Source organism: Symphalangus syndactylus, chromosome 19, assembly GCF_028878055.3.
Source record: "Symphalangus syndactylus isolate Jambi chromosome 19, NHGRI_mSymSyn1-v2.1_pri, whole genome shotgun sequence".
Lineage (NCBI taxonomy): Eukaryota > Metazoa > Chordata > Mammalia > Primates > Hylobatidae > Symphalangus > Symphalangus syndactylus.
This window is the reverse complement of record NC_072434.2, coordinates 32,718,918-32,744,199: the sequence shown is the minus strand read 5'-3', so window position 1 is coordinate 32,744,199 and position 25,282 is coordinate 32,718,918. Positions and strand designations below refer to the sequence as shown.

Sequence of the window (25,282 nt, the reverse complement as noted above, 5' to 3'; positions counted from 1 at the left end):
TTTTATTTTATTTATTTTAGTTGTTGCTGTTGCAAATGGCATATTTTTGTGATTTCTTTTTCAGATTGTTTGCTCTTGGCATATAAAAATGGTACTGATTTTTGTATGTTGATTTTCTATCCTGCAGCTTATTGAATTTGTTTATCTGTTTTAATAGCTTTTTGGTGGAGTCTTTAGGTTAAAAACATAAACTTTGTGGTGCATACTCAAACTAGAGTCAAGGAGTTTTGATGTTTAGACATAAATTGCGGAAAAGTCTTTTAAAGAAGGGAGGTTTAAGATTTGCTTGTTTACTCTCGTCTCCTCCCTCCTTCTCTTGGCTCCTCCTTCCCTTTTTCTCCCCCCTTAAAATCATTTTTTTCTTCCTTTCTGTTTTGAATTTAGGTACATGTAAGAGAGTTTATTATACCCCACAGTACATGGCATATCAACAGTTTTGCAAGGTCTTTCCTTTATTTAAATTAATTTTTTTTACTATCGTTTCCATTTCTCATTTACAATCTCTACCACTTTCCCTTACGGTTAAATTGTGTGTGTGTGTGTGTGTGTGTGCACGTGAATGCACATGCTCACGTGGCGCACCTACACCTCGGTAAGCCAAAGACTGTTTTTGTTTCTGTGGTCATACCTGCTTATTTCTGTTAAATAGCAATGTGTTGTGAGTCTTATACTCTTTGTTAATATAACATTTAAACAAAAATGATTTCAGTTGCATATAAGCACATATTTTCCCATTTCAAAATGTTCCATATTTTTATGCAGGCCTCCTCCACGTTTTACTGTCCATTTCCCATAAGTAGACATATAAGTTGCCTTTATCTAAATGCTAGCAAAAATGTTGCTTCCATGAATGTTTCTGTACGTGAGTCTAATGAAACTGAGCAAGCATTTCTGGGGTATAAGGATTTTAACTGCAGATCACAATAAATACTTATATTCAATTTTATTTTATATTTCCATATTTATTTCCATAATGACTTTTCTGATTAAACTGTTTCCAACATTATACACATTTCAAAGTCTCTACATATTCACCAAATCATTTATACAATCAAACTACATGTTTTGCTAACCATACAAGTATAAAATGGTTATTATTTACATTTATGATTGTGTGATTACCAATGAAATTGTCAGACATTCATGTGCTCCATGTATGAGCTGCCTCTTTATATACTTTGTCCATTTTTCCCCCATTGGATTTTGTATTTCATCTCATTGATTTGAGGATAGATATTTCTATCAATTATTTAATCTTACATTATTTTAAACTGTTTTAAATATAAATAACAAGTGATAGATGTTATCACAATCTATTACTTGGCAACTTTTTGTTGGTATCCTGCGTTAAGCTGAACTCCTTGATCTTAATGTAGTAAAATAATAGGTATTTTTTATCCAAATTTTCCTTTTTTGAGATCTTGTTTTAAGAAAATTTTTTTGGTTCTAATTCAACAAATGTTTATTAAACACTTACTGTGTGTCAAGTATTATCCTAGGCATTCTCTTTTTCCAAAATAAATAAACCTGTTATAGTTATCCATGACTCTGAGAGAGTGAGCTACGCTAAGAATTACTTCTAGGGTGAACAGTAACATCCTATTATTTGAAAATTCCTCTGGCAATATATGATTTCAGAATGATAACCTCCTTCTTGTCGTGCTTTCTTCCTTCCCAGATATGCATTGTAGATGATCAGGTGGTCTGAATCCACCATGGCCAAAGCTGATTTCGCAAGATCTGCGTCATCTTTTCGACCAATTGGTGTGGTAAAAGGAGACTTCTCTGTTATAGCTGCAGCTAGTGTTGCCACTGGGTCAAGGCAGCCAAATACTGTACCAAAAATAAGCGTCTTGCCAGTCTTGACATACACAGGTAAAGCTGCAAGGTGTTGGCCCAACGGAGTCAGCTGAGGCTCGTTTAGCTTACAGGCTCCAGTTTTTTGGAGGAAATTCATTGAATGGCTGATCACTGGGAGCTGAGGCAGATCTAAGGCTTTGAAAGGGAGATCTTCAGGATCATCATGATTACACTTCATAATATGAAAGCATAATTTCTCTAAAGGTACATGTAAGATTTCAGGAACAGAATAATCCATAAAGCCTTCAAATTTTTCTCTTGTGTACCCCCAGAAGCAGAAGCCATCTCTGACCTGCCAGCTCTCCCCTGGCACTGCAAAGCACTGGCTTTACTGACAAATATCTCAATCAAAGAACTCATCTATCTGCTTTCATGGCTCTTATTTTCTTCTGTTTTTCCAGTATCAATTACAAACTCAGTATCTGGAATAGCGCTACCCGTCTGCAAAATTTGTTGCTAAAACAATCTTTCTGACTTCTGCAGGAGGAAGTGTGAGTGCTACAGCTTGACCTTGAGTTGAAAGAATAGAATGCAGAGCTATCCATTTATATCGTTCCGAATAAAACCTTCTATCATTTGATAGGAGATCATACAACTGCTGAATATGAGCAAGATCTGGTAAAAAGGTTAATACTGTTCCTTCAATATTTCTGAATTGGGAACTTTTATCTAAATATGCAAGAAGTTCTAAAATGAAACCCAGCATGCTGAGTGAAGTTGCTGTACTTTTGGTAGAATTGATTTAAATCAGCATTTGCTCTAGTCTGAACTGAAATATATTCTTAATTTTTTTTGATCCCCCTGCTTTGCTTGTACCATTAATGGTTATTTCTTCTTCCTTCTCCAGAAATTTCTGACAATATCCTGACTCTTTTTCCTGTACAAAGTCTGTTTCTTCTATTATAACTTCATGTTGAAAAGCCTCAGCAGGATAACTTCTTCCTGAAATCCTGAGAGTGAGGCGGTGTGTGAAATATGTGGAAAATTTTTCACTGTCCACAGTGGCACTCATAGAATCAAGTAGAGATCAGAATGTTTTTGGAAAACTTCCTTTAAGATAGTTAGTAGGAAGTCTGACTGGACACTTCTTGTATGAACCTCATCTACAGTAACATGAGACACATTAGTAAAAAGACCATCTTCTTGAAGTTTCCTTGACAAAACCCCTGTTGTACAGGAGAGTAAACTGGTAGATTCACAAGCTTGAGATAACATCCGGATCTGATATCTACACAAAGAATTCCTTCCTCCAGTTCCATTTTCACAGCCCAATTCATCACACGCTCTGGTGGCTAAACTCACTGCTGAGATCCTTTGAGGTTGGGTACAGGCAATGTTACATTTACTTGCTCCCTACTCATTTAGAAGAAAATCTTCCAACAGAAAATGTGGTATCTGAGTACTTTCATCACTCCTTGTTTTACCTGCCACAACCACTCCCCAGTGCCTTTAAGAGTTTCTACACCTGCATCCTGATGTTTAAATACAGGAAACTGTTGTCTTTCCTTTAGAAGTCTCTAATACTTAGGTGTGCTTTGCAACTTTCTAAAGAGGTTTCTAACACGTTCCAAATCTTCCGCATTTGCTGATACCAAGGACAGTGCAGAAAAATCCTCATCAGAAACTAAATTTTCCCAAGATTCCTCAGGATCATTAGAGATTTCTCTCTTATTTTCAGAATGCTGTTGTTGCTGCTGTTTCAATGTACTCAAAAGTTGGGCAATAAAAGGATCACATGATTTATTGGTTTTCATTTTATTTAATTCTTCTCTTTTTTTTCCTCATCACTGTACTCCAGCCAAACATCTTGGGAAATAGGATGAAGTCACTGATGAACTGACTGCCCTTTAACAAAATGATAAAGAACTAAAGTGCCTCCCAGGTGCCGGTCTTGCATGCCATCCTCTGTTAAGATTGTAGGCATCCTATCAGGACAGCATCTTCAGACTTGATTACCCTAACCCTACATTTCCAGCATCTACCTACTGGAACTTTTTCAAAGGAAGGATTTGGACTTTTGGGAAGAGTCTTCCTGAACCAGTCAATCAGAAATTGTTTGGGAGATTTTCCAGTTGAACTTTGAGAAGTACAGTCAAAATTTCTTACGTCATGAGGTTCTTTTTATCTTTCTCTTCTTAAGTAGCAGCTGCAGATTTTTTCAAATAACTTAAAAGTTCAACGCACTTTCTCCTTCTATGGCCACAGGAAGCTTTTTTCTTTCATTTTGTTGATGTGAAATCTTTATGGCTGGATTAAATACTGGATCATCTTCTAAAGTTTCCATTTCTCTTTGAAATTTCCTTATTTTTTCCTGACCCTCCCTTTGGTCTTGCTTGTTTTTCTTTTTTTTTTCTTTTTTTCTGGTTTAAAGGTAGCTGCTGGTTCCTTTGCATCCAGCAGTTTTGCTGCAAGATGTAAATAACTTTCATTGGGGTCAATTTTTTTTTTCCTATTCTTCTAAACTTTTAGAATTCTCATTCTTTTCTTCTTCATTTGTTGTTCAGTGTACTGTGAAATCCATTCTTTCATATTTGCTTCCATATTTCCTTCTTCCTTTTTTGGCTTCATCTTAGGGTCTTATTCTTTTGTTTGTTTTGTTTTAGGTTGCAATGGTGGTGAAATAGTGCCTTGTATAGGAGACTGCAATTTCAGCCTACTTCAGGTTGTTGCCCTTCAAATTCTTGACTGAAACCTTGCATCATTTGCAAGGTTTAAACAGAGCCAATCCAAGGCAGAATGAAGGTCACCTCCATGTAAGAGAGCATTGGTTGTGACATCTTCAATGTCTTAGTCTTAAATAAAAATGCTTGTAAAGCCGTGTAAAAATCCTGCAATTTTTTGGCATTAAGTCTTCCAGAAATCACTCCCTTGTCATTGTTTTGCTTTTCATTGCTCACTCCCATAATTCCTTGCTCTAATTTGTTATTAATTACCACTTTCAAAATAGATTTACCCAGACTTGCAGGACCACCAGAATCATTTGTAGAATTAAAACTATAAATTTTGGGGCCTTGCTTGACTCAGGGCTCCCTGGTGCTTGCAGCGGTGTTGGAAGGGTGGCCTGGACACTGGCTTTTTGTTTTGGGCCTCCTGGGCAGTTCCAGCCCCAGTGGTTGATTTGGCTCTGAAAGCAGACACGGCAGCCCGTACCGCCAGACCACCGTGGCCACCAGAGCCTTGTGTTTCTTGTCCTTGCCGCCAGTGTTGCAGCTGTGGCAGAAGATCATTCGCAGCCCAGGCTCTGGCACTGCCACCAAGAGCTCTTCACATTCCCTGGCTCCTGTGGCACCAACCTGAGCCCTCGATCCCAAGAAAAGCTTTCCTGCAAGAAGGTAACAAACATATTTTCTTGTCTTTTCTTCTTTGTGTTTTTTACTTGCCATATATGAGTCTGCTTTGTGTATCTTGCAAGTTAGCTATTCTGCTTTACTATTCTCCATGTCATGGATCTGTTTTTACAGCAGTACACACTAAGCAATGTTTCCCCACTGGTGTCTCGTTTCATCTATATGATATCCACATGGATCTATTTCTGAACCCTCTGTTCTGTTCCATTTCTTTGTTTGGGGCTAGAGCATCATAGTTTTGATAACTGTTGTTTAGTTGCATTTCTTCAAATCTGGCAGGATGAGTCCCCTCCTCTTAAACAAAATTGATTTAGATATTTTGACCTTTAATCTTTCATAAAATTGTTACTCCTTGAACCATCTTGCTGAAATTTATCTTGACATTGCAGTGGTTTTATAAATAATTTGGATGCAATTATGTTTTTAAAGAAGACAAATTTTGTCCTTAAACTTATTCTTCTTTTATCTATTTTGGTTTAGATTTTTATTCTTTTGCATTTGCTAGGATTTTTTTCTGCATACATTATAGTTTTTTTGTTTGTTTTTTGCTTTGACTTAAGGTTTTTCTATTTCTTTTTTTTGAGTGGTGGTCACATTATCTTGTAATTTTTTTATTCCGACACATACCCTAAATAGAAAATGTATGCATCATGTATCTGTACAACTTAGAATGACATAAACATCCAATAACTCACCTCAAGCGTAAGAAACAGAACAATACTCTCCATGATTGCATCTCCCCACTACCCACATACCCTATGGAGGAAACCTACACTCTCTATTATTGGGTTATTCATGTTCTTCTTTTCTTTATTGTTTAATCATAAAGCTATTCTCATACAGTATCTTAATTTGTTTCACATTGAATTTTATACATTAAAACATGCTTTGTATATTTGTCTGAGATATTTTTCTTTTGCTCAAAGTGAGAATGAGCTACGTTAATGTGTATAAGTGTAGTTCATTCTTTGATATCACTATAGAATGTTCAATTGTCTGAATATACTCTGAGTTATTTATAGTTTCTGTTGTTGATTGACATAATGAGTTGTTGTCAATACTTTATAACGATGACTGATGCTGCTATAAGCTTCCCTATACATTTCTCTTGGTACACAGGTGCAGACTTCCATTGCACAGCGGCTCTCACAGTGTGAACCCTGGACCAGTAACATCAATACCGCTTGGAAACTTGCTAATAATGCAAGTTATCCAGCCCTACCCCAATCCTACTGAGTCAGAAATATGAAAGGTAAGACCCAGAAATCTGTGGCTGCTATATTTTTAAATTGGTAAATGCATTTATGAAGAAACATTATTGATTTTGTAAGTTGATATCGTACTTGACCATCTTTCTGAACTCTCTTCTTATTTGAATATTGCATATGAGTTTTTCATCTTAGTTTTCTGACAGAAGCACTACAGCAATTCTAAATTCCTGCACTAACTTGACCTTCTGGAGTACTGAATCTAATTTTTAATGAAGGTAATGAAACATAACTGGGAGTTTATATGAACAACATAAACTGAGCAAATGCTAGCATTCTCCTATGTCTTCCAATCCTTTCCTAATTTTCTGTTATATTTAATGTATGTTTAATTCTCTGTGCTACAAAATGGGGGGAAGACATGGAAAACATAAATAAAAAATCATAATGTCACTTTGCCAGGCTTGGAATTTTCCACAGCTCTGTGTCTCCTACCTATTATTTAGCCTCTACTCTGTTTAGCATTTATTCAGTGGACAGTTCCTCAGTCCAGTCTCTGTTTGGTTAACTTTTTAGCTCTAAGAAAATGACAATCTTTAATCATGATTTACAACCTACATTTTCTTTGATTATGATTAAAAATATGAACACTTTTGATATTACTATGAGCCCCACATTTTGCTCAATATATTAAACTCACTACTTCAATGTACTTTATAAAATGCTTAAAACTTGTTGGTGATTCTTAATGAAAAAGCAAATAATCAAACTACACTTTTAGCCCTGAATAGACGTTAAGTGGTAACCATATCCTTATCTTTAGGGAATTTAAATTCATCATCAAATTGAATTTATCATTTTTTTTCTAGCTTTCTTTACTGTAATTCAGATATTTTTCTCAGAAAGTCCTCTTTTAGTAGGAATGGTCAGAAGTTTACTTGTATTATAATAAATGCATAATTATTTTCAAATTATTCAGCTTTTAGAAATGCACCAGGATGTTCAGCTATGCACTGGGTACGTCAAATGACTGAACTCATTAAGAGTAAGAGGAAAGAAAATTGAATCATAGAACAGTCTTTACAGAAAAATATGATCATTTTATTACATTTCAAGATCTGAGTGTGCTTATTATTTCATTTTATCTGCACTATTAAATCTAGTTGAAACATGAAAAACAAATCAATTCATGAAGTTGAAAAAAAGTGCACAATATTCCTGAGAAAGCTTTGGCTTGCACTAGCGTTTGTAAGCTTTTTGATAGGAAAGGGCTTAAGGCTATAGCCATAAGAAGAAAGTAAAAGGCACAATGGCAGGAAAATACTAAAAACATCAACAAAATTAAAGATCAACATACATTATTATAGGTTTATTGTGATTTTTATTTATTGTAAAGCATAGTCTTAAAATAATTCAGTCACCTGGTGGTAAAGGTGATAGTTTGAGAAAGAGCCTAACAATCAACTTGAGCACTATTATCAAAGAAAGTTTTTCATTTTTCATTTGGGTTTTTATTGCTCTTTTTCTAGTACTTCAACTATAATATTCATTTTAAATGAAGAGATTAATTATTTAATTATTGTATATATTCTGTCTCCATCAAAACTGTTCATGAGGTTCTTGATGTGTGAGTCTTAGGTTTGTGGAAGGTAGTATTTACTATTAAGTACACATTCTATATTTCTTTATAAATATTATCAACCTGTTAATAAATAAATACTTATGTAGTTATGGATAAAATATGGTAAAATTAAAAATTATTTTTGAAAAACCTATTTATTGAATAAAAAGATTGTGACTAAAAATAAAAGCCATCCAGAACTTCAGTTGTTATTTATAAACTTAAAATGGTTGATTTTAGAACATTGCAAACACCTTCAATCATAGGCAAAGCATAAACAAAATATAACGATACTCATTATAATACTTACATTTATAAAAAATGATAATATCACTGATTTAATTAATTTCTTAATAATTCCCATGTGTTCTAACACCTTCTAAAAATTGCAGTGCACTAATCCATAATAATTTCTGTATCTCTGGAATTATATTAACTTTATCCAACACGAGTGGAAAACACTACTTCGTCATCCAAACCAAGGTTTTAAGTTCTGGATTACTAAATAATTGATTCCTGGAAATAAGTAGATTTGCTAGCCTAGCTAAACCTCTATGAATCAGCAGACCAACTTGCTATAGTCAAGCTCCATGTTTACTTCAATGAGTCTTTTCAAGCTCATCAACTTTATGAACATATAATTGTCATGAAAGCCAGTTCTTCCTCCTTGTGTTATTTTAGCTATGCTTTTCAGACATTACCTGGTCAATTGGCCTTTCATTTGTTTCATACTGACTTCATCAGTTAATACTGTCAAAAAATTTTGCCTATCTTTGTAAATAACTCATTCTGATTAACAGTATAATCCTGAAATTTTCATTCTCAGATCACAATGTATTATGTCTGTTGAGTCACCTTTTCCATTTAGAACACTTGATTAAGCCATAATCTTTCAAAAATACAGTTTGACACCATTTTTCCTTGCCACATAGGTAATAACTCACCGGTTTTAAAAATATATCCATATTATTTGCTACTTCTGTCTTCCAGAGTTGAACCCAAATTCTCCTTCTGTTAAGTGTGGCTGGGACTTAGTGATTACCTTGTAACAATTAAAATGAAGTAGAAGGCTGGATGCGGTGGCTCATGCCCGTAATCCCAGCACTTTGGGAGGCCGAGGTGGGTGGATCACCTGAGGTCAGGAGTTCGAGACCAGCCTGACCAATATGATGAACCTTCATCTCTACTAAAAATACAAAAATTAGCCAGGTGTGGTGGCAGGCGCCTGTAGTCCCAGCTACTCGGGGGGCTGAGACAGGAGAATTGCTTGAACCCAGGAGGTGGAGGTTGCAGTGAGCCAAGATCGTGCCACTGCACTCCAGCCTGGATGACAGCATGAGACTTTGTCTCCAAAAAAAAAAAAAAAAAAAAAAAATGAAGTAGAAGTGATGATAAGCAACTTTCGAGGGTAGGTTATAATAAAAGGCACTGTTTTTTCTGGTGGTTGTTGAGACAGGGTGCTCTGTCTCCCAGGCTGGAATGCAATGATGCAATCATAGCTCACTGTACCACTGTAGCTCAAACTCTTGGTCTCAAGCGATCCTCCACCCTAGGCCTCCCAAAGCACTGGGATTACAGTGCCACCACACTCTGACAATTAGGACAATCTCTATAGAAAATGGCATGAAAGTTTCTCAAAGAACTAAAATTAGAATTACCATTCAATCCAGCAATCTCACTACTGGGTATCCACCCAAAGAAAAAGGAGTCATTATATAAAAAAAGACACCTGCAATCATATGCTTATCAAAGCACAACTCACAATAGCAAAGTCATAGAATCAACGTTAAGTGCCCATTAATGGATGAATGGATAAAGACAAGGTGGTATATTTATATACCATGGAATTCTACTCAGTCATAAAGGTTGAAATCATATCTTTTGCAGCAGTATGGATGGAACTGGAGGCCATTATCTTAAGTGAAATAACTTAGAAACAGAAAGTCAAATACCACGTTTTCACTTATAGGTGGGAGCTAAAGAATGAGTGCACAGGAACATACATAGTGGAATAATAGACACCGGAGACTCCAAAAGGCGGGGAGGGGGGTGGTGGGAGAAGGATGAGAGAGGAGAAATTACCCATGTGGTATGATTTACACTATTTGGGTGATGGTTACACTAAAAGCCCAGACTTCACCAACACACAATATATTCATGTAACAAAAAATGTTCTTGTACTCTCTAAATCTGTTTTTAAAATAAATAAATAATACGGAAACACTGTGGCTTCCATCTTAATTTCTCTCTTTCTTTCTATTGGGAAAAGCCAAGATCCAGTAGCACCTGAAAGGCCTTCAGTAACGACCCATGAGGACCTGAGGCCTGCCAGCATCCAGGTGTGTTAGCTCAGTAGCGATTCTCCAGCTACAGTGGAGCCTCGAGATGTTTGCAACCTGACCTGGAGCCAAACTACTACGTAAAACCACTCCCGGATTCCTACTACTTTGAAAGTGAAATAACAAATGTTTCAGTGTGTATTACATGTTAGATTTTCTATATTATAGATGATATCGATGTTTTTATATATTCACATTACGAGAGTCACATACCTTTTTATGGAATCAATATATTCTATAACCCAAGCTTTATCATTCTCTTTTTATGCCCAAATGATCACAACTTGGCTAAGGGGAGGTGCTTTTGATCTTTGAGCAATAACACATATCTTTGGGTTTTATTCCTCCGACTTGAAATACTAAAACTTTCTAGTAACAGAATGTTTCAAACACATCCTATTTTTTGAGGCAGTTGGGGTCATGTATAGAATGATACATATGCCTCCAAGCTGTATTACTTGTTTTCTCTCCACTCATAATACAGTTTCCTATCCATCTCCTTCCTCTTGTCAGTTAAGTCTGCATAATGCTGCCTCCTAGAAAAATTTTCCTGGCTTTCCGACTTAAAAGGGTCCTGGCACAGCACTTTCTATGCTCTTTTCTTATGGCACTTAAACCTATGACAGAAATTATATAAACTACTTGTAGCTTTTTGTATTTTAGACTATGAGAATTTTTTAATTAATTGATCTATAGGAATGTGTTACCATTTTTCTGAAATAAGGAAGTACATTTAAATTTTGATGCAAGTGTTTTAACTCTTTCCCTAAAGTTTTCTAACAATAAAGTGGATGATTGTTCCACATGTACGTATAGGTGCAGTTTGAACTTTTATACTTTAAAAATCAAGAAAATTCCTTGAGTCATTTTCTAACTCCTGGCCTAAGCTAAAAATAAAAATAGGTCAGATTTATTGAAGACCAGCAGTGTGTCCTATACAGCACTATGTGCTATATTTGTGTCATCTCATTTACTCCTGGAGATTACCCTGTGAGGTTGCTACCGGCATTACTCCTGTTTTAGACCAAAGAAATTAAGTCAGAGGGAGAATTAGCAGTAGGCTTAAGGTCACAGTGTCAGAATTTGAAATTTAACATTTGAATTCTAAAATCCATACCTTGACCACTAATATCAGATCACTGACAGATTTCTAGAAACATCTATCTCATGAATGTGACATAGAATTTGAAGATGCATTTTGACAGACGTATTTTTATTGACAATGTTTATAGAAATGTAATTTATGGAAAAATAAAGAGCTTACAGAAATATCAAGTAAAAAGAAAGTTTTCATGATGCAGCTATGCAGGAAAAAATGTTCAGACTTGGAATATATTTAGAAATATATAAATAATTATAAAGAAAAATTAACATTTGTCCCAGTAGTAGAATAATATTGAGAAGTTCCTACCGACTACTTTTTATTATGTTTCTTCTTATATAAGAAAAAAAGGTTAAGGAATTTTTTTATTTTTATTTCTATCCACAACTTCTTAAAAGTAAACTTATGTGTTTGCCCTGCTCGTTTTCCACATATGCAAAAATCAGCAGCTGCAGGGAATAAAATATGTGTGATAAATAGTGTGATATTATAATGTATCGCAAATTGTAAGTATCAACATCACAACCCACAGAATACAAATTAGCTTAAAGGAAAGATCAGAGGTGACTTGGGAATAGGCTTTAAAAAGGCACAATCTTGATTCAAATTTTGTAATTGGCTATCTCTTAGCTGATAGTTTTTAGCCCGCATGAAATACTATATTAACCTTGAAAGCATAAAATATTTTTTTGTCCTCACAAAATATCGATCTAGGTTTTATACAGTTTATAAATTATATTTTTCTTTCACATTATTATTTTAAAGATACATTACACTGTCAATTCTACACAGTTGGAAAGTTAGATTCCTAATGTTAAGGTATCTCTTTTCTTTTAATTAACATTTTTATTTTGTTTATCTTATCTTTGGGTATTTTTCTCTTCCTGAGCTAAAAAAAGAACTCATCAGAGGTTTTATAGGAAGAATATGGATTCAATACTTTTAAATTTTATCTTTGAAATGCAAAACATAGAAATAGAAATGAATAATTCAGTGAGTCATTCACATACCTTGAAGACATCTATTTGTTTCTATTTACTTGGCCTTAGTTGAGTCATCTGCTAGCAACTTTCAGAGAAGGGGCAAGCAAGGAAAAAGAAACAATTTCTGTCTCTGTCTGTCTGTTTCCCTCTGTCTCTTCCCTCCCTCCCTTCACTTTGTTTCTTCACTCCCTCCTTTCATTTTCTCTGTTTCTTCACTCCCTTCACTCTCTCTCTTCTCGCACTGTCATTTCCCTTTCCTCCATCTGTTAGTTTTGTGAATATACTGTTTTCCCGGAATGTAAGAAGCTGATAATATCTTTTTGGTTACCTTAAGTAATCAAAAGCCATGTATTTAACAGAGTAAAATAAATAAACTATTGGACAAAGTCTCCTTCATTTACATATGTTTTAACTCTAAAATTGTTTAAAATATTTTGTTAGATTTCATACTGTTCCTCCATATTGCTATTTTTCCATATATAAAGGCAAGTCTGAGAAACCAAAGTCATATTGAATATATTGATTATTTTCTAAATTATCTTATCCCCATCCCATTATTTTTTAAAATAAATTGAAACAAATTTTGCATTAATCTCAAATGCATGTTAGGAATGATTGATCAGCATTTGAATTTGTGGACATTTATGGAAATTTGAATTTATGGAAATCACACAAAAGGCAAAAGTAATTCATCGTCTACAGGCTCAATCATAGTAAAATGAAGCATTTAAAAACATGTTATTATAAGTCTTCCATACCATATCCCCTTGAAATATTTTGGCTCACCAGGGTTGTTTTGACTTAATTCTTAGTTCACTCTCTTGGGTGAGATCTTCTGATTAGCTGGTTTAGGGTTTGAAAATGCTCCATTCCCTGGTGGATGACTCAGCTCTCCCCCCATGCATAACTTGAGAATTTCTTATAAGATGTCCGTCTTACTGTCAGCACAATTATACATGACTCCAATTACAACAGGCTTTGGGAGTTTCTTTTAACTGATATAAGCCAAGATTTAATAGGCCAAAAGTTGTGTCTTTTCATTAAAAAGTTGCTTATTTTATATACTGTATTCATATCTGTGACAACTCAGTTATTAAAAACAAATGTTTTACCACAGACTATTATCTCTGAAATCTGGCCCTTTCTGTTTTTCATTTCTATTGGGAACACCTAGCTCAGGCACTTGTATCTTCTTGCCAACTTATCATAAACGTGATTTTAACTTGTTCCCATACTGGCTATACTTTCTTTTTTAAAAAAATAATTATTATGGGTACATAAGAGTTGTATATATTTATGGAGTACAGGTGGCATTTTCATACAAGTAGAAAATGTGTAATGATAAATTCAGGGTCGTTGAGGTATCCACAACTCAAGCATTGATCATTTCTTTGTATTAGGAACATTACAATTATACCCCAAAAGTTATAAATTATAACAATTATTGTTATAATTATTAGTAACTATAGTCATTCCATTATGCTACTTAATACTAGATTTATTCATTCTATCTAGCTGTAATTTTGTCCCATTAACCATCATGCTTTATCCTCCTCTCTCTGCTACCCTTCTCAGATTCTGGTAACCATCATTCTACTCTCTATTTCCATTAGTTTAAATTTTCTTAGCTCCCACATACGACTGGCAACATGCAATATTTGTCTCTCTGTGCCAGGCTTATTTTCACTTGACATAATGTCCTCCAGTTCCATCCATGAAGGATTTCATTCCTTTTTATGGCTGAAGAATATTTTGTTGTGTATATATACCATATTTTATTTATCCATTCATTCATTGGTAGGCATTTAGGTTGCTTCTGTATCTTGGCTATAGTAAATAATGTTGCAATAAACATGGCACTGCTGATATCTCTTCAAAATACTGATTTCTTTTCTTTTGGACATATACCCAGCAATGGGATTGCTGGATCATATGGTAGTTCTATGTTTAATTTTTTGAGGAACCTCCATACTGTTTTCCATGGTGGCTGTGCTAATTGACATTTCCACCTACAATGGTGTGTAAGATTTCCTTTCACTCCGTACCCTTACCAGCATTCATTAATACTTGTCTTTTAGATAAAAGTCCTGTTAGCTGGCATGTGATAATATCTCACTGTAGTTTTGATTTCCAATTCTCTGATGATTTGTGGTGCTGAGTAAATTTCTATATATGTGTTGGCCATTTGTATGTCTTCTTTGAGAAATGTCTATTCAGGTATTTTGCCCATTTTAAAATCAGATATTTTTCCTATTGAATTGTTTGAATTCCTTATATATTCTAGTTATCAATTTCTTGTCAGATGGGTAGTTTACAAATATTTTATCTCATCCTGTGGGTTGTCTTATCTCATTGTAATACCTAGTAAACTCCCCGAAGCTCCGGTCAAATAATAGCATTGTTCTGTTCTAATTTTGAATGATTTGTGCCATTTAACTTTTGTTACCGCTGACATTACCAGCTTCCCTATACTACCCCTATGATCAGAGCAGAGAGACTATACTGATAGCCTCACGTTATATTCTGAGATTCTTTCCACTAACATGCCTTTGGTTATGCTTTTCTATAACGCAGAAAAAGTGTGGAGAAAAAATGGTCCCATCCTTCCTCATTTCCCCAACTCCAGATTTTTAAATCAGATATATCCTAAAAATGAAATGACACATCCCCTCTGTAATTTTTCTTTCATGGACTAGGACTATTTTTTATATATGCTATGATAGAATTTAATTTATTGCTCTCTAAAGGCTCTAATCATTTACGACTGTTTTTTTTTATTTGTATTCATGCTTTACTTCTCCAGATAGACACAAAGCAAGTCACATTACTTATATATCATTGAATCACCCACAGAGCATGGTGGCACATCTTTCAAACAGTAGGAATTTGATCATACTTTAGGGGAAAGGGGAGAAGTAATAAATTATGCAAAATATGTACAGTGGAAATTAAGAGTTACAGATGCAAGATATTTTGGAAATCTGTAAAAACAGTTTTAAGAATAAGTGCATACATTCCTTCATCTAATATCTTATGCAGAGTAAAAATAACTGATTCATGGATTTCCCAATTCCGGAAATTTGCAGTAATTTTGAATTTGAAAAAAAATCTTAGGAAAAAGTTTTTGGAATAGTTTAAGAAATATATATAAGCGTCTGGAGAAAATGCTTTTTTTATATTCTAATTTACATTTATGACTATCCTCCCTCAAAAAATTAAATTAAAAAATTGGATCAAGAGAATGTGCTTGGCTTTATCTTTTTGTATGGAGTTAATGAATCATCCTCTTTCCCAAATTTATTTTCTTAAGCAATAAATATGTACAAGGAAATATAAGTTTATTCTGTCTCTGTAAATCTTGGTAAACATAGAAAAGATATTTTAAGTCAGATTTGTAAGAAGTCTAAGAGACTAATGCTTAGTGCTGTTTTTGCAATTAAGCTCACTAACTTAAATTGAATGTTTTTGGAAATCTATTGTAAATTGGTAGTAGGAATATGGATTACATATATCCTTACAAAATTTGTAAATATACTTCTTGGTATAACACTGGCTCCTGACTCAAAGAGTATTTTACGTTCTCCTTTAATTACTGAGATTATTAATATAGAATTTAATTAATGATTACTCATTAACAAAAATTATCTTTATTTCTCACATTTTTAAGATAAAGTGAAAAAATTCTTTGAATAAAAATTTTAACACATTTTAAGTTAAATTCAAAAGCAGATTTTCGACCTAGATTATGCAGTTTATAAATATCTAGTTTAAGTTGTAAGAACAAATATAAAACATAACAAAACAAACTCTCCAACAATTTTTTTCCTTCTTTTACTTCATGGATATATTTAAGAACAACTTTTTTTTCTGACTCTATATTAGCTCCCTCATGTTTTGTAACATATCACTCCAAAACCTAAGTAGTTTAAACAATTGTAATTATTACATCTTTATAATTTCAGAGGATCAGGAAATCCAGAACAACTTGATTATGCAGTTCTTGTTCAGAGTGTTTCCTAAGGTTTCAATCAGTTATTCTGGGGCTCTGGTCATCTGAAGGCCTTACTGGGATGGATGGGCCACTTGCAAAAGGTTAGCTTATGTAAAGTAGCAAGTTGGTACTTACTATTTTATATAGTAATACAGCTTTAGTTTTTCTCCACATGGGCCCCTTAATAGGGTTGCTTAAGTGTCCTGATTCCATAGCATCCGGCTTCCCCAGAACCAGATCAAGAGCAAGAAAGATTTAATACCCTTATCCTAACCTGCGAAGTCACATACTCTCTCCTCTGCCATACTCTGTTGTTCACACTGGCCAGCCCTGCTTCAATATTGGAGGAACAGCTTGTATACCAGGAGCTGAGACTCATTCCAGGCTATCTTGAAAGCTGTCTACCATTAAGCTTAATAACTTTAATTAGCATATCTAAACTTCAGTTTTCTTTTCTGCAAAATGAGTGGTATGGACTAGATTAGAATCTGCAAACTTTCTTTCTGTAAAGAGCAAGAAAGTAAGTATTTTACGATCTGTGGGTCATATAGTCCCTGTTGCATCTACTTAACTCTCTGGTTTAGCACAAAAGAGGATGTAAATTACACAAATGAATGTGCACTGCTTTCAAAAGAAAAAAAAAATCTTTGTTTACCAAATAAATTTGGATTTGACTTACATAATGTAGCTTGCTGACCCTGGACTAAATGATTGCCAATGTTTCTTTCATTTTAGAGATTCTAATTATATATTATTTATGTAGGATATAGAATTTCCATTCCATATTATTTTAAAAGAGTAAGCACAGTGTATATATACAATAATGTTGAAAAATATTAAAGACATGTGCTTGTTATGGATAAAATTGTGTCCTTACCAGATTTATATGTTGAAGTCCTAACACCCAGTGTAACTGTGTTTGGAGATAGGGTCTTTAAGGAGGTAATTATGGCTAAATGGTGTCATAAGATTGGGGCCCTAATCCAAAAGGACTAGCGTCCTTATGAGAATATCAAAAGGCACCAGACATCCCTCTCTGTCTGTGAGGGCACAGAGAGAAGGCCATGTGAAGACACAGAATAAAAGCACCTATCTGCAAGCTAGGAAGAGAGGTCTCATCAGAAACTAAATATGCTGGTACCTTCATCTTGAACTTGCAATTTTCAGAACTTTGAGAAAATAAATTTCTGTTGTTAATTCACTTAATCTGTGGCCTTCTGTTATTGCAGCCTGAGAAGACTAATGCTACTCACAATATTTTTAGATTTTATTATGTTAATAACATACAAACCTATTATACTTTTCCCTTCTTAAAATTATCCCTTTCTTTAACCTTACATTTCTCTCTAGGCAACATCGTTTTTCTATAATTCCTTTTATTACAGAGTTACTACGATAATTGTCTTTTACTAGGTCTACTTCCTATGATGGCATTACAATTACACTTTCTTCCCCACCACTGTACTGAAATAATTCTTGTCAAAGTCACCATATCCAACGGTCAAGCCTTAGTACTCCTTTACGGTCCTCTCACCTGCATTTAATACATATTCTCACTCTGTCCTTTTGCAACACTTTGTTTCTCTTCCTGGGTGTCATATTATGTTGTGTTCTTCTTTCCCCAATATTCCTTCTCAAGCATCTTCAAATGATATTTCTACTCTTAGTGAAATATGCCAGGATTCAGTCATAGAGCCTCTTTTCTTCTGCATCAGTACTGAAAAACAGTGTTATTTGTGATTCTATCTGCACTGATGGTTCTAAATACTTTTATGTACTGTTTTTCATACAAGAAAAATTGTCTCTAGTCCTGACCTTCCCCCGAATTCCAAATTTATATAGGTAATTGTTAATTAGAAACAATTACCTATTGTGTCTGCAACCGGATACCTGTCCGAGGTCTGTTAGGGACCCGTCCACACAGCAGGAAGTAAGCAGTGGGCAACTGAGCATTACGCCTGAGCTCCACCAGCTGTCAGATCAATGGTGACGTTAGATTCTCATAGGAGCGCAAACCCTATTGTGAACTGTGCACGCGAGGGATCTAGGTTGTGTGCTCCTTATGAAAATCTGATGATAAATGTAATGCACTTGAATCATCCCGAAACTACACCCCACTCCTTCTGGTCTGTGGAAAAGTTGTCTTCCATGAAACAGGTCCCTGGTGCCAAAAATTCGGGGACAGCTGTAATAGACATTTGTAACTAAAAAGCCCCAGTGTAGTTCTCAATACCCAATGCCCACCAGTCTCGTTGTTTTACCATGTTCCTGATACCAAGAAATGATGCCACCATACATGGAGTTGCTCTAGCCAGAAGCAGAGAATCAGGTATATTATGGAGCTGATTGGTACTGATTTATGAAAACCTTGTGAACAGATGTGAACCCAGGAGAGCCAAACTTTCAAGATGATCCCATGTGATTATCTGGGTCTAAATTTTCTATACAGTCAAATGGCCATTTGCTGACTAGAGGTCCCACACCTAAAATAAGTTCTCCTAAAACCCACACCTCTGTTCAACTTTGAGACTTTTCCAAGTTTAGCTGTATCAACCAATCAGGGCTCATATGCATTAACCAATCAAAACTCAGCTACAGTGACCAATCAGAACTAAGCAAGTTTGTGTCTTCATTGAAATAAATGAACTGACTGGAAACCTGAGCAGGAACTTTTGCTTTAAAACCCAAACCCTCCATTTGTTCCCTGGAACACACCTTTATTTTACACCAAAGTCTGCATCTTCCTGCTTTGCAAACTTTTCATTGGAGTAATGTATCTTTCCTCTAAATTCTTTTTCAGAGAACTATTCACAGCTAATTGTTATTTCTTTAGAAATTTTGTGAGCTGATTTTTAAAATAATCCACTATTAAATTATGTAGAATGAAACCATATTCCAATACCTGAAACTATACAAAAAGTTCAGGTGATAAATAGTTTTAAGTGAGAAATAGTTTTCGAGTGAGTAATAGTTTTCAAGTGAGAAAACTGTTGTGATCAGTACTGATCATATTTAGCTGACAGATATTTCAGTTCAAAAAATATAAAATTATCAGTGAAAAATTAACAGTAAGTTAATATTCATGGTTGAGAAATTAACAGTATGTCACAAATCAGATTTAATAAGAGTTAGTAAATTTTCATGCTACTCCATTTGTCAAACATGGTTGAATTGCAATAGGTTGTCTACAGATACCAAATTTTGGCAAAAAAAAAGAACAATCAACAATATGTCTTGAATAAATTGGTTATATGAAAAGCATAATATGTATTTTATATCTCATTAATATTTGGATATTGTGTGCTACAAATATACACATACATAATCTTCAAAAGCCATTTATCAAACATTTACTGGTACACTGTTGCTTAGATTCATCTTTGACTCTTCTCTTTTCTTATGCTGTGTATCCAATCCATCAGCAAATTCTACTAGTTCCACAAAATAGATCTCCAATCCATGCACTTATTCCTAACTTGTCTACCATTAACTTAGGTAAAGCTATAATCAACTTTTTACCAAGACACTGCAATAATTTCCTAAGTGAGCTCTCAGTTCGTCTTTCTTAATTATTTTCCATTTTGGCATAGGAATCTGGGTGATCCTTTCAAAACTTCTATTCAAGCACATCATTACCCTCCTTAAAACTCCAATGACATTTCGAAAAAACTCGGTGAAAGTATTTAATGTAATCTTCAGGAAATTACCTTCTCTAACATCATTGTTGTCTGCTCATTCTTTTATTCCCTTTAGCTCCTTGAGCATTTTGCCATTCCTTAAGTATTCCAGGTTTGTTTCACCTCAACCATCTTATAAAAAATTTTTTCTTCCTTTCCTTTACTTTCCTCTTTTCTTTTTCTTTTCTTTTCTTATCTTTTCACTTTTTTTTCTTGCCCTGTCATCTAGGCCAGAGTGCAGTGGTGCAATTAGAGCTCACTGCAGCCTCAATCTCCTGGGCTCAAGCAATCTTTCCATTTCAGCCTCCCTGGTATCTGGGACCACAGGCATGTACCACTGTGCCTGGGTCATTTTTTATTTTTTTATTTTTTACTTTATTTATTTATTTTTAGAAACAGTATATCCCTATGTTGATCAGGCTGGTCTTGATCTCCTGGGTTCAAGCAATCTTCCTGCCTCGGTCTTCTAAAGCGCTGGGGTTACATGAGTGAGCCACTGCACCTGGCGAGGAAGGTGTTACTTAATGATTCTTACCTTTCTTTCTTTCATTTAGCTCTTCATATAAACATTTGATCCTCAGTGGGATCGTCTCTGACCAGCTTAATGGAAATGGCATCTCCTAGCATCTCTCAAAATGCTATATTTAATTTTCAGTTCCTTATATGTTAGATTTTATATATTATTTGCCTTCTCCATAAGAAGACAAACTACATGAGGGTAGTTATGAGAAGAGGAAAGTTGGACACACAAAAAGACACCAGGGAGGTGAGACACTGAATCATCACGGTGGATGGTGGGCAGGACTAGATTGCAGCTTCAACTCGGAGGGATAGAGCAGCATGCAGAGATTCGCTTCATGAATTTAACTCTAGATCAACTGCAAGAACAAACCAGGAATACCAAGAGGAGAGACAGACACTCTGAAGGAAGCAGAATGCTCCTGCAGGACCCGGCAGACACCCCAAATACTGTGAGTGCCCCAATTGAGGAAGTGGGAAAGGGAGATCCTCCTCTCTCAAACACACACCCCCACCAGGGAAACTGAAGATCTGTTTGCGGGAGATGTTTAGGACCTTACCTTGAGCTGAGTCAATCCAGAGATCCCAGGGAAATACAGGGGTAGAGGAAGCAGCGGGAAAGGCCCTGGGAGCTTGCTGGGACCCCAAGCAGGCCATCCCTTCCTGGCACCACAGGGATGTTTTGGGAGAGCGGCCAGAGGAGTGGGGGTAAAATGTCAGAGGGAGAAGGAAGTCTCCTGCTGAACTTTGTAACAATTTGAACCAGAAGAGAAGCCTCCTGGCCACAACTCGGGGGAGGGTGTGAATTCGTTGTGCAGATTCCATAGGCCAGGGAATAACCAAGCCCTTTTATTTCACAGCTGGGAATCCGGTAGCCTGGGTCAAGTTCTCAAACCCAGCTCATCTACCACCTGGAAACAGACCCAGGGCTTTCAGAGGAGCACGGTGGGAGTGAGACCAGCCCTTTGGCTTGTGTGGGAGCTGGGTAAGACTTGTGACTGCCAGCTTTCTCCCGCTTCCCTGAGAACCAGCATGAATCAACACAGGCAGCCATAATCCCCCTAGGTACACAACTCCATTTACCTGAGAACTTCACCCATGTCCCCCACAGCAACTGAAGCAAGACCTGCCCAACTAGAGTCTCAGCTCAGACACAGCTAGCCCTGCCTGCACCTGTTGGGCCTTCCCTATCCACACTGGAAGCTGAAGACAAAGGACACTTTGTCTTCTATACACTTGGGAGTTCTAGGGCTCCACCCACCACAGGTTCTTCTCCATACTACCACAGCTGATGCTCTATGGAATGTGCCACCTCCCAGCAGGAAGCCAGCCAGCACAAAAATAAAGCATTAAACCACCAAAGCTAAGAACGCTCACAGAGTCCATTTCACTCCCCTTCCATCTCCACCAGAAAAAGTGCTGGTATCCGCAGCTGAGAGACTCATAGGTGGTTCATATCACAGGACCCTGTGCAGATAACCTCCAGTACCAGCTCAGAGCCAGGCAGACTTGCTGAGCGTTTAGACCCCAAAGATAGATAAAAATCACTGCAGCTCGGATCACAGGAAGTCACATCCATAGGAAAAGGGGGAGAGTACTACATCAAGGGAACACCCCATGGGACAAAAGGATATGAACAAGAGCTTTCAGCCCTAGACCTTCCCTCTGACAGAGCCTACCCACATGAGAATGAACCACAAAACCACCTCTCGTAATATGACAAAACAAGGCTGTTTAACATCCCCCAAAAATCACACTAGTTCACCAGCAATGGATCCAAACCAAGAAGAAATCTCTGATTTACTTGAAAAGTAGTTCAGGAGGTTAGTTATTAAGCTATTCAGGGAGGCACCAGAGAAAAGTGAAGACTAATGCAAGGAAATCCAAAAAATAACGCGAGAAGAGAAAGGAGAAATATTCAGGGAAACAGCATAAAGAAAAAGCAATCAAAATTTCAGGGCACATTGGACACACTTATAGAAATGCAAAATGTTCTGGAAAGTCTTAACAATAGAGTTGAACAAGTAGAAGAAAGAAGTTCAGAGCTCAAAGACAAGATCTTTGAATTACCCAATCCAACAAAGACAAAGAAAAAAGAATAAGAAAATATGAACAAAGCCTCCAAGAAGTCTGGGATTATGTTAAACGATCAAACCAAAGAATAGTTGATGTTCCTGAGGAAGAAATATAAAGGCTTGGAAAACATATTTGGGGGAATAATCAAGGAAAACATCACCAGCCTTGCTAGAGACCTAGACATCAAAATACCTCAGCAGAAACCCTACAAGCTAGAAGGGATTGGGGTCCTATCTTCAGCTTCTTCAAACAAAACAATTATCAGACAAAAATTTTGTATCCAGTGAGACTAAGCATCATATATGAAGGAAAAATACAGTCTTTTTCTGACAAACAAATGCTGAGACACTCACCACTACCAAGCCACCAGTACAAAAACTGCTAAAAGGAGCTCTAAATCTTGAAACAAATCCTGGAAACACATGAAAATAGAACCTCTTTAAAGCATAAATCACACGGGACCTATAAAACAAAAATACAAGTTAAAAAGCAAAAACAAAAAACAAAAGGTTCACAGGCAATAGCACGATGAATGCAACAGTACCTCACATCTTAATACTAACATCGAATGTAAATAGCCTAAATGCTCCACATAAAAGACACAGAAATGCAAAATGAATACGAACTCACCAACCAACTCTCTGCTGCCTTCAGGAGACTCATCTAACACAAAGGACTCACATAAACTTAAAATAAAGGGGTGGAAAAAGGAATTTCATGCAAATGAACCCCAAAAGCTAGCAGGGGTAGCTATTCTTCTATCAGACAAAACAAATTTTAAAGCAAAAGCAGTTAAAAGAGACAAAGAGGGACATTATATAATGGTAAAAGGCCTTGTTCAACAGGAAAATGTCACAATCCTAAACATATGTGCACCTAACACTGGAGCTCCCAAATTTATAAAACAATTACTAATAGATCTAAGAAATGAGATAGACAGCAACACAATAATAGCGGGGACTTCAATACTCCGCTGACAACACTAGACAGGTCATCAAGAGAGAAAGTCAATAAAGAAACAAGGGATTTAAACTACATCTGAACAAATGGACCTAACAGATAAATACAGAACATTTCATCCAACAACTGCACAATACGCATTCTATTTCTACTCAACAGCACATGGAATTTTCTCCAAGATAGACCATATGATAGGCCATAAAATAAGCCTCAATAAATTTAAGAAAATTGAAATTATATCAAGCACCCTCTCAGCCCACAGTGCAATGAAACTGGAAATCAACTCCAAAAGGAACCTTCAAAACATTCAAATACATGGAAATTAAATAACCTGCTTCTGAATGAGCATTGGGTCAAAAACAAAATCAAGATAGAAATTAAAAAATTCTTCAAACTGAACGACAATAATAGCACAACGTATCAAAACCTCTGGGATACAGTAAAGGTGGAGCTAAGAGGAAAATGCCTAGCCCTAAACACATCAAAAAGACTGAAAGAGCACAAACTGACATTCTAAGGTCACACCTCAAGGAACTAGGGAAACAAGAACAAACCAAAGCCAAACCCAGCATAAGAAAGGAAATAACCAATATCAGAGCAGAACTAAATGAAATTGAAACAAAAAAATGCAAAAGATAAATGAAACAAAAAGTTGGTTCCTTGTAAAGGTAAATAAAATAGTTAGGCCATTATTCAATATTAACCAAGAAAAGAAGAGAGAAAATCTGTACAACCTCATTAGGAAATGAAATTGGAGATGTTACAACTGACACCACTGAAATACAAAAGATCATTCAAGACTACTATGAACACTCTTATGCACATAAATTAGAAAACCTAGAAGGGAGAGATAAATACCTGGAAGAATGCAACCCTCCTAGCTTAAATCAGGAAGAATTAGTTACCCTGAACAGACCAATAACCAGTACCAAGATTCAAATAGTAATTTAAAATTACCAGAAAAAAAAAGTCCAGGACCAGACGGATTCACAACAGAATTCTACTAGACTTTCAAAGAAGAATTGGTACCAATCCTTTTGACACTATTATTACACAAGATAGAGAAAGACGGAAACATCCCTAATTCATTCTGTGAAGCCAGCATCACCCTAATAACAAAACCAGGAAAGAACATAACCAAAAAACAAAACTACAGACCAATATCCTTGATGTACATAAATGCTAAAATCCTCGACAAAATATTAGCTAATCGACTCCAACAACATATCAAAAAGAAAATCCACCATGAACAAGTGAGTTTCATACCAGGGATGTAGGGATTGTTTAACATATGCAAGTCAATAAATGTGATACACCACATAAACAGAATTGAAAACAAAAATTACATGATCATCTGAATAGATGCAGAAAAAGTCTTTGACAAAATCCAGTATCCCTTAATGATTAAGACTCTCAGCAAAATTGGCATGCAAGGGACGTACTCAACGTAATAAAAGCCATCTATGGCAAACCCACAGCCAACATAATACTGAAGGGGGAAAAGTTGAAAGCATTCCCTCTGAGAGCTGAAGCAAGACAAGGATGCCCCCTCTCACCACTCCTCTGTAACACAGTACTAGAAGTCCCAACCAGAGCAAT

At 35.8% G+C, this 25,282-nt stretch overlaps 1 pseudogene; it reads right to left on the bottom strand.

Annotated features, from left to right (window-relative positions):
- Positions 1-1,579: 1,579 nt before the first annotated feature.
- LOC129458240 (ATP-dependent RNA helicase DHX29-like) lies at positions 1,580-5,243 on the bottom strand (annotated as a pseudogene).
- Between the last annotated feature and the right edge of the window lie 20,039 nt (positions 5,244-25,282).